At 37.9% G+C, this 13,690-nt stretch overlaps 1 protein-coding gene across 3 annotated transcripts in view; it reads left to right on the top strand.

The window, feature by feature from the left end:
* Positions 1 to 13,690, top strand: part of ADAMTS18 (ADAM metallopeptidase with thrombospondin type 1 motif 18) — a 156,619-nt gene that overhangs the window by 25,437 nt on the left and 117,492 nt on the right. The window lies entirely within an intron of this gene.

Here is a 13,690-nt window from a genome sequence, read left to right as displayed (position 1 = left end):
AGAACACATGTCAGGATGCCTTGGAGAGGGCAAGCATCTATCTCTTACTCGTTGAATGTGTAATTTTTGAGTGCCCCCTGTGTGCCAGGATGCATTCTAGGTACTGGAGATAGAGCAGTGACTAGAGAGAAGAAGTCCCTGCCTTCATGGGACAGTAAACAAACAAGTGAACACATCGTACGTCAGAAGGTCAAAGTGCTACCGAGTGGGTAAGGCAGATGGGGAATGCTGGCAGGATGGAAGGCTGGAGAAGGAAGCGTTTGTTCTTCCCTATCGGGTGGTCAGGAAAGGTCTCACCGATGAACTGAAAATTGCACGGAGACCCAAGGATGTGAAGGAGCCAGTGGTGACCGTGCTGGAGGAGAGAACCCCATGAGGAGAGGCGGTGAGTGCACGTGCCTTGGGGTGGATGGGAATAGGTGGTGTGTTTCAGGAGCCCCCGATACCGAGTGGACATCTTCCATCACCATAAATCATTGTTGCTGCCACACTCTTCTCTCCTGCACATCACCTAAAATGGGTAGGCAGTGGATATTTATGCCTCAGTGACACTTTGCAGGAAAATAGGGGTTTCAGCTGGAATAAGTGGGCCAGTTTGAAGTGATGTGAGGGTCTTCCAAAAGTTCTAGATGAACAGGGAGCATCTGAAAGGCCAGAATATTCTCTTGCTGGCCATACTCTGAGCTATGAGGGCAGTAAGGAAGGTTTTGGAAAGATTGACTATGCTGAACACATCCTGTTGCCATATTAGCTGGGAGGGAGATGATGTTCTCAGCTTCCTGTACTCAATCCTGGGTTTGGTTCTAGCTAATTCCTGAAGATGAACCTCCAGTGTTTGAGTTGCTCTTCCAACTTGCGAATGTGCAGTTTTTATTCTTCACTCTCTCAATAGGGGTTAAAATAAGGGGAAAGGTCATTGGCCACCTGCTGAGATGGTCTGGGAGCCCAGAGACTTGGTTCTAGTCTCAGGACTCTTATTACCTACCCTGTGACCTTGTGCAAATCATTTCCCTTCTCTGAGCCTGGGTTTCCTCATCTCAACCTGGAGAGATGGGATTAGAGAAGCATTTCTCAAACTTCAGTTTACTTGCATAGGCATTGTTTGCTGTACTTGTTAGAAATTGAAATTCCTAGGCCCTACTTCAGATCTATTAGAATCTCTGAGACTGGGGTCCTTGGCATCTGCACTTTCAATAATTCGCACGCTCACCACATTTTGAGAGTCGGTGAAATGAAAAAACGATAGCCTGAGTAGTTAATAATATATATCATGTTTGAATGTTGCTAAGAGTAAATCTTAAAAGATCTCATCACAAAAGAAAAAATGTAACTGTGTGTGGTGATGGAGGTTAACTAGATTTATTGTGGTGATCGTTTTGCAATATATACCTACATCATTATGTCATATACCTGAAACTAATATAATGTTATATGTCACATTTCAGTTTAGAAAAAGGTTGCCTGGCTCACACATTTGGGAAAAAAATTCTAATTCCTTGGAGGAAATATCTTTTTCACACTTGGGGTTGGGATCAGTTAGTGGGTCATGAATCGATTTAGTTATTATGAGGAACGTTAGTAAGAAAGGAAATATTACAGAGTAGCATAAAAATAGGGTAGAGTAGACAATTCCAGATTAAATGGCGTCTAGGAAGGGTAGTTTATGACATTTTGCAATGTGGGTATGTATGTGTACATTCACTGAGTCAGGTTATAAAATGTGCGGAGTGTGTATGCTAATTTTTTAGACATGGCTTTTAGTCAAAATGGTTTAAAAGACACTGTTATAGAGCATCCATATTTAATGGCTGTGACGTGGTCTGTGACATTGTCCCTCAAGAAAGTGGTATTGTGTGAGCCACTTAGATCCAACCCAGACAAACACTGAGAATCGTGCCATGGTAACATTTACAGGAACTGTGGAGCCATTGAACAAATGTCTTTTCTAGCACTGATAGGTCTTAAAGATTACGTACAGCTCTATACACTTATGCCATTTTTTCCCCCTTTACTCCCAAAGTGCAAGTGAGATTTCCATTAAGTCGTTGAACAGAAGTGGAGCATTCTTCCTCTCCTGGTAGCAAATGCTTGCCTTTCATAGCCCAGCTTTTAGCTGAGCTCAGATGCAAGACAAGGCTTGTTTGACCAAGTAAGACCCGTCGGAGTGCTTTGCCGTAAATGCCATAAACGTGTTGATTTAAGGGTTTCAGTGTATACTGTAGGTCATCAAGCCCCAAACAGAGCACACAGTTTTTGATCTGAGGATTCAGTTCTCCATTGTAAATCTGTCAGCCTTGGCTGTTGAGTCAGCTACTGAGGGCAGAATGTCTGTGGGGCTGTTTATCCTGTCATATCAGCTTAGGTGAACAGTTTTTTTTGTTACTGTCTGTGGAGTAAGCCAGTCCCCGTTAAATGTTCCTTGTGACTCCAGCATAGCTCTTATCTCCACTTTCTGCTGTTGCCTGTGTGTCAGTAGGACGGGGCTTCAGGCGATGTAGCTTTAATCTCGAGTTTTTCCCTAAATGTTCCCATTCAATTTACAAGGTGACTGTGAAATCCTGCATACCACTTCTCTCCTTTAGAGAACGTTTCTATTTCTGCTTTACAAAAAAAAATCGAAATAGCGTAACTTAGAAAGACGCACGAGTTAATGAATATGTAGATCACTTACATTTTGTGAGTGGCTGCTCATATAACTGACAACTAGATGGCATGCAGAGGATCACCAGCACCCCCGAAGCCCTTCTTATGTGTCCCTTCGTTACGTAGTTGCCTCACTGTTCAACAACCATCGTTATCATGACTCCTGTGACAGAAGATTCCTTTTGCGTGTTTTTGAACTTTGTTTAAACACAGTCTACGGAATGTTCTTATTTGACTCGGTTACTTTGTTCAGCCGCGTGTTGCGATAGCCACCTATCTTGTTGTACACAGCTGTAGTTTATTCACTTGCATTGCCCAAAGTATGCCATTACGTTAATCGCCACACTTTTCTGTGGTTGATGGACATTTAGGTTGTTTCTGCCTTTGGGCTATACAAATAAGTCCGCTGTCAGTATTTTTTTGCAGGTCCTATTGTTCAGAGATGTAGTCATTTCTGCTGGGTATCTGGAAATGGAATCTCTGGGTCATAAAGCGTGTGCAAATTCAGTTTCACTAGAAGCTGTCCATTTTTGTAGTGGGTTTACCAATTGACATTCCCATAAGCTGTATATGAGTTTCACTTGTTCCTCATCTTCGCCGGCACTTGGTGTTTGTTTGTTTTTTCCCCTTTTTCTCATTTTAACAAAACTGGAATGTGTGGAGTATATCATACTGTGATTTTGCATTTCCCTGATGACTGAAGAGTTTAATGGACCTGTGGATAACTTCTTTCATCCAGTGTCTCGGTTGGGATCTTTTTTTTTTTTGCCTTTTTTCAATTGGTTTATCTGGAGATGAGATCTCTTTGGGATAAATGTATTTTCTCCCACCCTCTGGCGCATCTTTTTACCCCATTAATGGTTTCTTTTGACAAATAACATTCTGAATTTTAATGTCTCCCAATTGATCAGTCTTTGGCATCCTCTATTAAAACCCTTTCCTACATCCAAGATCATAAAGATGTTTTCCAATGTAAAATTCTAGAAGCTTTATTTATTTAGTTACCTTCACACTTAGTCTATACTTGGATTTATTTTTGTGAATGGAATGAGGGGTGGGACAAGATACCTTTTCCCCCCATTGGATATCCAGCTGATATAGCACCATTCATTTCAAAGATGATTCTTTTAAGAGTACTGCACTGCATTGGTATCTTTCTTGTGAATCACATGATAGTATATGTGTTTTTCTGTTCCTGATTTCTCTATTTTATTCTATTTTTTAAGTCTTTCTTCAATACCACACTTTATTAGTTACTGTAGCTTTCTAGCCTGTCTTGATATCTAGTAGTGTAAGTCCTACATCTTTGTACTTCAAGATTGGCTTGGCTATGTTGGATTATCTGCATTTTTGTATGCAGTTTAGGATCAGTTTGCCAATTCCCATTAGAATGCTGCTGGGATATTTACTTGGATTACGTTGAGTTTATAGGATAATCTTTACAGTATTATTTTTCAATGCATAAATATGGTATACCTCATTTGTTTAACTCTTTAAGTTCTTTCAGTAATGGTTTGGAATTTTCATTATAGAGGTCTTGTGTTGTTAGATTATTTTTCTTGACCAATGTTTTCAGTGCTGCTTGAAATGAAATATCTGTACTTATTTCATTTTCTAAGCTTTTGCTACTGATAAGTAGAGTGAAATTGATTTTTGCATATAGAGTTTTATCTAGAAATCCTTCACGTCTCAATTTTAGAAATTTACTTATAAATTTTTTGATTTCTCTATATAAAACCTTGTCTTTGAGTGACAGTGTCTCCCAACCTTTTTGAATTTACTATTATTATTATCATCATTATTATTATTTTATTATCATTTTGCCTCTTGCAAAGTCAAGGACCTTATGTATGATGAAGAATAGAAGTGATAATATTAAACATCTTTGTTTCAGTCCTGATATTGGGGGGCAATATTTTTACTCTTTCACCATTTAGCATGATGTTAGCTGTAGATTTCTTTGTTGATTTACTTCATCAGATTGATAATGTTCCCTCTATTTGTAGTTTGCTAATAAATTTTATTTAAAACATTTTTTAGCATCTGTTGAGATCATGTGATTCTTCTACCCTTTTCAGTAAATATTGATATATTGATATTTTTTAAATGTTAAGCCAACCTTGCCTTCCTGGAATAAACTTTACTTGGCCATGATGTACTGTCACTTTCAATCATTGCTGAATGTGATCTGAAAACATTTGTTTAGGTTTTCCCATGGATGTTTGTGAGAAAAATTAGCTTGTAATATTATTTTCTTATTACATCCTTGTCAGGTTTGGGTAATGAAGTTAGGCTGGTTTCATAAAATGAATTGAAAAAAACATTTTTCCTACTGCTTTCCTTGGGTTTAATTTGCTGTTCCTTTCTCTTTTTTTAGTGTGGAGTCTTGGATCATTGCTTTTCAACCTTTTTCCTTTTCTAATATATGCCTTTAAAACTAAACATTTCCACATAAGCATTACTTTAGCTATATATAACAAATTTTAATATGTTAAATCTTTATTGTCATTTAATTAAAATATTTTATAATTTCTCTTTGGATATCTTTTTCAACTCAAGGATTATTTTGAAGTTAATTGATTAATTTGCAGATATTTGGAGGCATTCCAGTGCTTTTTGTTTTTGATTTCTAGTTTAGTTTCACAGTGATTTTAGAATATCCATCCACTCTGAAATGTATTGAGTCTTGCATTATGGTCTGGGATATGGCCATTTTTAGGTTCAAGATAAATGTTCCATATGCACTTGGAAGGAATGTGAATCTACTCATTGGTTGTACAGCGTTTTATGCACCAATTTTGTCAAGTATATTAACTGTGCAAGTCAGATCATTTTTGCCATTACTGATTTTTCTGGCTGCTTGACCTTTCAGCTTTTGAGAGATGTATATTAAAGTCTCTCATTATGATTGTGAAGGTATCTATTTTTTTTGTTAGTTTCAAAAAAGAAATTAGCTTTATCTATTTTGAATTTCTGGTATGAGCTAATACAGATTTAAAATTTTTATCTCTTCCTGGTCAGTTAAACCCTTTTAAGATATGAAATGTCTCTTTTTATCTATAGTAATGCTTCTTGCCTTAAAGTCTACTTTGATTAGTATAGCAACAGTTTTATTTTGTTTGATGTTTTTGTGGTATAACTTTGTTCAGTACATTCAGTTTCTACTTTTTTGCCCTTAGTTTTAAGGTGAGATATTAACCGATTAATTAATTTTTAAACATTAATTTATTTATTTTTGGCTGAGTTGGGTCTTTGTTGCTGCACGCGGGCTTTCTCTAGTTGTGGTGAGCAGCGGCTACTCTTCGTTGCGGTGCGCGGGCTTCTCATTGCAGTGGCTTCTCTTGTTGCAGAGCACGGGTTCTAGGCACGCGGGCTCCAGTAGTTGAGGAACGCAGGCTAAGTAGTTGTGGTGCACGGGCTTAGTTGCTCCGTGGCATGTGGGATCTTCCCGGACCAGGGATCGAACCCGTGTCCCTTGCATTGGCAGGTGGATTCTCAACCACTGTGCCACCAGGGAAGCCCCTGATTAATTAATTTTTAATTGAAGTATAATTGACTTACAATGTTATCAGTTTCATATATATAATATAGTGATTTGATTTTTTTTTTTTGCTGTACACGGGCCTCTCAGTGTTGTGGCCTCTCCTGTTGCGGAGCACAGGCTGTGGACATGCAGGCATAGCGGCCATGGTTCACGGGCCTAGCTGCTCTGTGGCATGTTGGATCTTCCCGGACTGGGGCACAAACCCCGTGTCCCCTGCATTGGCAGGCAGACTCTCAACCACTGCGCCACCAGGGAAGCCCTGATATGATATTTTTATACATTACAAAATGATCACCATGATAAGTGTAGTTACCATATGTCACCATACTGTTAATATATTATTGGCTATATTCTCTATGCTGTACATTTCATCCTGCATGATATTTATTTTATAACTAGGAGTTTGTATCTCTTAATCTAAGATGAGTCATTTATAAACAGCACATAGTGAACTTTTAAAAATCCATTCTGACATTCTTTGCATTTTAAATGGAGTATTTTGTTCATATATTCTTAATATAATTACCTGTATATTTGGTATTAAATTTACTAGCTATTTGTTTTCATATTGTCCCACATTCTCTGCTTGTTTTTTTCTCCTTTCCTGCCTTATTTTGGATTAATCATTATTTTTATCTCTACTGTTCTATTTTCCCTCTTTCACCTTATTATATGTGAATTACTTTTTAATACTTATAATGATTATCCTAAAGATTTTGACATCTATTTTTGTCTTGTTAGAGCCTAACATAAATGAATACCTTTACTACTTCTGTTATAGTAAACTTAGAACACTTGAAATCCATCTGCCCTCAGCTAGGTTATTATTGTCAAGTATTTTAATTTTATATATACTTGTGTGTGTGTGTGTGCATTTGTGTTGTAAGTGTGTGTATTCATTCATCTATGTCGTGCTGAAGAAATCTCAACATTTATTTTAGTATACATCTGATGGTGACAAATAATTCTCTCAGTGTTCATTTGACTGGAAATGTCTTTGATTTTTCTTTGTCTCCAGTGGGTTTAGAATTCTAGGTTGGCCTTTATTTTCCTTCAGCTCTTTAGAGTTGTTAATCCATTATCTCCTGGCTTCCATTGTTTCTGTCAAGTCAACTACTGTCATTCTTACTGTTGCTTTTTTTAAGGTAATATATCTTAAATTTGTTTTTTTATTCTGCTTTTAAAATATTTTTTTTACACCTTTGGTTTGCAGCAGTATTACTATGATGTGCCTAGATATATTTTTCTTTTTTATTTCAACTTCTTGGCCCTTATAATGCTTCTTGGATATGTGGCTTGAAGTCATTTTCAGTTCTGGAAAGTTCTTGATCATTATCTTTTCACATGTTTCATCTTATGTTGTCTCATCTCCTCTTCTGAGAGTCCAATTGCATATGTATTACACATAGATTTTCATAAAATATACCAATAATGTGTATATTAAATATTTTCTACTTACCTGTTTTCCAAAATGTTAATCCTCCCTTCAGCTGTATCTGAATCTTTTAAAAATCCATCTGAGTTCTTAATTTGAATTATAACTTCTAAAATTTGATTTTTAAAATAAATTTTGGTTTTCTAGTGAAATTTTCTCACTTGCTACTTATTTATTTATTTTTTGAACATGTTCACCACCACAGTTACTTTAATGTCTGTGGCTAATAACACCAATATTTGTATCACTTGTGGATCTTTTTCTAGGTTCTGGGGTTTCCCCCCCATCCTGCTTCTTTTTATGCCTTATGAGTTTAGTTAAACGGTGAATGTTATGTATGAAAAAATGTAGAGATGCTAGTTCAGCCTTTAGCTTCTTGAAACAGTTAGGTGAGGGTATATCAGTTTAATTCAAACAACAGTTTTGAGGCTGAACTGCAGTCTTTCTAAAGTCAACTCTACTTGCAGTATTCCCCTGTACCTAGCATGTTCACCTCCAGGTGTCTCAACTGAAGACTGGGAGATGTTTACCAGTTTTCTTCTTCCATGATGATTAATGAGCTTAATCTTCTTTTTATCTCTGCATGAAACTACCAAGGCCTTAGCTTAGCTCCCTCAAACTTTGAGTTGTCACTTTCTGTTTGGCTTCTCTGAATCATTACCATTTATGAGTTAGCAAATTCCGCAAAGAGAAAAGCATTACAGACTATTGCATTCACTTCTCTGTGCTCTTCTCTACGGAATGTTGGCACTTCAAGTCCTAGATGTTTTGATAGACCCAAACACAAGTTTCAGTCCTCCTAGTTTCTTGACGCAGCAGAAAATTAGGCTGAGGTTTCTGTTTCTTACCATCTGCTTTAAATTCGTCTTTTTAGCCTCTTCATTGAATGTCTTGAGGGGAAAATAATGTAGAATGCACAGATCACTTAACAGCCTTTTCCTTCCCTCTGGATTCTTTACCCTTTTGGTCCTGGGTATCTTTATAGTTATTTAAAATCCTAAAATAGGTTTTGAGGGGAGGTAGACATCTATAAAGCTTATCTAGTTGTTCTGAATGGAAAGGATGGTGTACTACAAGATAATCTCAATTTATGTCTTTATTAGTTACTGTTGAATTATTGAGGATACTGTAGAAAAGAGAGAAAAGTAAAATATGAGAATGATGAGAACAGCCAACGTTAACTCCTATTGTATACCTATTTTGTGGCTGGCTTTATGGGGAACTGAGAGACAAAGAAACCACACAGGTATTGAAAAGAGGAGTAATTATTTTGCATGTAATGCTACTTTTTAAATGAAGAGTTATACTTAAGGGAGTGGAATATTTCATTTCCTTATCAGCATTCCCTCTGTATATAGCTAGTAATTTTTAAAGTGTTTTTCTTGGTCCAGGGTCTGAGATTTTAAGCACTATACTGTACTATATTTCAATTTATAATAATGGTTTTTCCTTATTTTTAATATGTTCTAAGTGCTTTACTTAATTATTCATTTAAGTCTTATAATAACTGTGTTACAGAGATTTCATTATTATCGTCATTTTACAGGAGAAGAAGTGAAGTATTAGGTGTTAGGAACTGAATATTTGTGTCTCCCTCCATTCCCAAATTCAGATGGTGAAGCCCTAATTCCCTAAGTGATTGTGTTTGGAGACAGGAAGTAATAAAGGTTAAATGAAGTCATAAGAGTGGAGCCCTAATCTGATAGAAACGGTGCCGTTATACAAAGAGGAAGAGACACCAGAGCTCTTTTTCTACCATGCGAGGACAAAGCAAAAAGCTGATTGTCTGCAAGCCAGGAAGAGAGCTCTCACCAGGACCTGAACTGGCTGACACCTTGATCTCAGACTTCCAGCCTCCAAAACTGTGAAAACGTTAATTTCTGTTGCTGAAGCAACCCAGTCTGTTATTTTGTTATGGCAGCCTTAGCTGACTAATGTAAGAGGTTAATCACTTAAAGCCTCTCATGTGTTGAGGCAGAGGAATACTTTTTGTAGGAGTAACACTGTTTTCTTGTTAATAACACACTGGATGAATTAATTTCCTAAGCAGTATACTTGAACATTAAGTGGAGTTGAAACCTGATTATAGCCTGTCTGCTCCTTGAGAGCATTAAAATGTATCTGTTCTGTCGATGATTGAAATCAGGGCTGCATTGGACGATGGATTGGACATTGCAAGATGTTCTCCCACATGGATTGGAGAGGTGCTCAAGATATTGAAAAGAATTCCATTGTTTCAGTTTGATTTTCATTCAGGATTGAAAAGTTTTGGATGCATTTTTCCAAGAGCTGCTTGTCTGGACATGAATTTCGGTCCACTTAGCTGTCAACACAGCACTGGGGTGCCCAGATTTTCTCTCCCACTCCCAGCACAGGGGTGGCCAAATGCTGCTTCAAGACAGAGTCTTAAACTAAGTCTCTCTTTTGCATTCCCCTTGTCTGGATTTCGATGTCACTTTTAGTCAGAGCTGATCTGCCCAAAATCAGTTGGAATTTTTTCCTCACCAGTGGCTCAGACAATTAACAGCAGTGCTAAAAAACGTATTTCTGGAGGCTCTGGCCTTGCCTTTCATTAAGATTTTGTTCAAACATCCTTTTCATCAAGAAATCTCTGATGCTCCCACACTGAGTTAAGGGCTCAAGCTTTGTGCTTTGGGGGCTCACCTTGGTCATCATGCTGCATGGCAATTACCCGCTTACTTAGCCGTCTCCCTGACAGGTAACTCTTTCAGGAAAAAGACCAGATCAAAATCTTTGCAGTCTTAGAACCTGGCATAGAATCAGTCACATTAGATGCAAAGGATCACAGAGTGAACTGGGTAAGAAATACATAGAAAAGTAGACGGACAGAATGACCTGAATTGAGCTTTGGGAGTTTATAGCCTTTCATTATACAAACAGAACAAACAGAAAATCCCGGCATTATTAACTACCCCATCTCCATGTATCTGAGAGTCAAATCATGATGACTATTGTTTCCCAAATTGAATTTTTTTCTAGAGTGAGTGAGTCTTTATTTATTTTTAGTTTTACTTTTTTAACATCTTTATTGGAATATAATAGCTTTACACTGGTGTGTTAGTTTCTGCTTTATAACGAAGTGAATCAGTTATACATATACATATGTCCCCGTATCTCTTCCCTCTTGCATCTCCCTCCCTCCCAACCCAAATTGAATTTTAAACGATAGCTAGCCTTGGAGTTTACTGTAAATTTTCTATGGTTTTGTTTCTTCTCTTCTCATAATTATGTTGCTGTTATTGGTTCAGTTATTAACTTAGAAGCCCTGGATCCATATAATATAGTCAGATAGAATTGAGGTTCACCCTCAAAATCCATTTTCTCTCAAACCTAATTTTTTTGTGGCCCTGAGACGTTCTCCTCCCAATTTCTGTTCTTGTCCCTCTGAGAAGCACCTCCTTCTCCCTGGTCACAGGCATCCATTGTCTGTCTCATGGAGCTTTATGATGGTTGTAGTAGGAATGCAGAACTCAGTTCAAGCTCTTGATTCATTCCTTCATAGCCCTTTGCTCTTCTACTTCCTTCTCCTCGTCCTGCAAGGAGACAGTCTTCTTAGAGGCCAAGACTTTCAAGTCACAAGAACCAGCATCTGAAGAATCTTCAGAGGTTGTACCCTGAAGAAACCTTGCTCCAAATCTAACTCCAGTTCTCCTTCAGACCTCTCTTCCAAGTCACGCTCTTAGGAAAGCCCTCTTTCCAAACTAGGTTCGTTCACGTGCCTTTGTTTTACTTCTTTACACCTCCCTGTCTCTTCCTTCCAAAATTGTGATCTCCATTTATAATTAGTATATTCTTCATTGTGCGAGTCTTTGGTTATTGTTTCCCTCTTCTACCAGACCTCAAGGACTGTGAGGCAGGACTGTGTTTTGCTCATATTATCTGGCGGATACAAGTACCCCACATATATATTTTGAATGCAACAATTACTCCGTGTGTACCGTAATAGACAATAAACTGGCTGAGACGTGAAGATCATTTAGACATTGTTTAGAGGACCTGCTCAGATGGCAAAAGGCTGTATTCCAGGCAATGGGATCCAGATATCCAGAAGCAAAAGGACTTCTAGCCATATTTGTCCCCAAGACCTCCTAACCCCATTTCCCACCCTCATATATCATATGCAGTGTGGTGTAGTGGGTTGAAAGCGTAGACAGTCTTCAGTTCAAATCTCATCTCTGCTACTTAGGATTGTGACATTGGAAAAATGGCTTGAATCTTCATTTCTTTATATCCCGCCTCCAAATATGGATAAAATATTCCTTCTGTCTAGATATCATTATGTGGATTAAATGATGTGAGTCAAAGAAAGCATACTCAATAAATGCTTGCTTTATTATTCCCAGTAATATCAAATGTTCACCCAGGGATAAAGTCTCTCCAGACTTGTGTTTACTGTTCACCTCTTAATGGTATCAACACCTCTTTTTTTTTTTTTTTTTCCTGTAAGACAACTGAATTTATAATTAAGAAAAGTTCATTACAAGAACACTCCAGGCTCACTGGTGAATTCTATCAAAAATTTAAGGAAGAAGTAATATGAACATCATATACCCTCATTTTTTTTTTTTTTTTTAGCAACCTCAGAAGTTAGTTAGTTTATTTATTTTTTTAACATCTTTATTGGAGTATAACTGTTTTACAATAGTGTGTTAGTTTCTCCTTTGCAACAAAGTGAATCAGTTATACATATACATATGTTCCCATATCTCTTCCCTCTCGTGTCACCCTCCCTCCCACCCTCCCTATCCCACCCCTCTAGGTGGTCACAAAGCACAGAGGTGATCTCCTTGTGCTTTGCGGCAGCTTCCCACTAGCTATCTAATTTACATTTGGTAGTGTATGTATGTCCATGCCACTCTCTCACTTCGTCACATCAACACCTCTTAATGATAAGTTCCTCTACTTTCCTCTCTTTATCTATGTGATTTTGGCCAAGGTGCTTAGCCTCTTGGCTCATCGTTTCTCTTAGCTATAAAGTTGACATTACTCTTATCAATCTCACAGTTGTACTGAGCGTGAAATTGAGTTAATACATGTAGAGAGGTTTAAACAGTGCTTGGCACATAGTAAGCAGTTAAGATATTAGCTTCCTTTGTTATAACTTATAGTAATTATTAATAACATATCACCATGTGACTATTGTCCAGTGATTGCTTTATGTGTATTTGATAGAGATTGTGTTTTTATGGCATTGTGGGGCATTTTTCCATGAGGAAGCCAGATGCAGAGGTAAAGAATTCAGGGCATTCAACCATGGCTGGAGCTCTTGGTCTTGAGCCAGGCGTTTCTTAAAACTGCAGAGAGTTAGGATAATTTTGTAAGAATTAGAACTGGAAAGTTAAAGGTTTTTTTTGAGGGGGGCAGCAGTGCTAACCCAGCCTTCCTTTCTTTGTTTCATAAAAATGTATTTTCTATCTAGTCTTTAGACTAATGATCCATGTTGATCAAATGTAGATTCATATATCAAGGGGATGAGAAGACCCCCAAACATTCTTCTACTTAAGGTTGATTTTTAAAGTTGTTTACATTCTGCTTAAATCTGGGACTTCAAATTTACTCTCAGAGTTTAAAGCCCATCAGGAACCCCAGCCAGCACTCAAAAGTGGGCTCCGTTCTCTGCTTCCCATGTTCGAACGCCCCAGGTTGCACTCAGGGGGTTGTGGGAGCCTGGAAGAGCCCCCTCTGTGCTAGAATATCTCTTTAGAAAGGTGCTCTCAGGACTCTGAGGGTAATGAACCCTGCTGTCCCCTGCAGCTACCTTCAGGAAGAGGACAAGAGTGATCAGAGGTGGAGGGGCAGATATCTCCCAATAGAATAGCCCTCTCTTTGGGTGGGAAACAAGTGTTGGGTCATATTTTGTGCTGTAACAGGAAACTTAGGAAATTGAATATTTCATTAAATAACTAAAGTTCTTTTCTATCTGTGTTTTTCCAACTGTTCTAGAAGGATACAGAGCTTGTGAATTCTAGTGTCTGATGGGGACAATATAGCACAGTGATTAAGGGTCTGGAACCAGACCAGGTGCAAACCCCAGTTCCACCATTTGG

This window comes from Kogia breviceps, chromosome 18 (assembly GCF_026419965.1).
Source record: "Kogia breviceps isolate mKogBre1 chromosome 18, mKogBre1 haplotype 1, whole genome shotgun sequence".
Taxonomy (NCBI): domain Eukaryota; kingdom Metazoa; phylum Chordata; class Mammalia; order Artiodactyla; family Physeteridae; genus Kogia; species Kogia breviceps.
The sequence above is the reverse complement of the archived record's forward strand: the minus strand, read 5'-3'. Positions and strand labels throughout refer to the sequence as shown.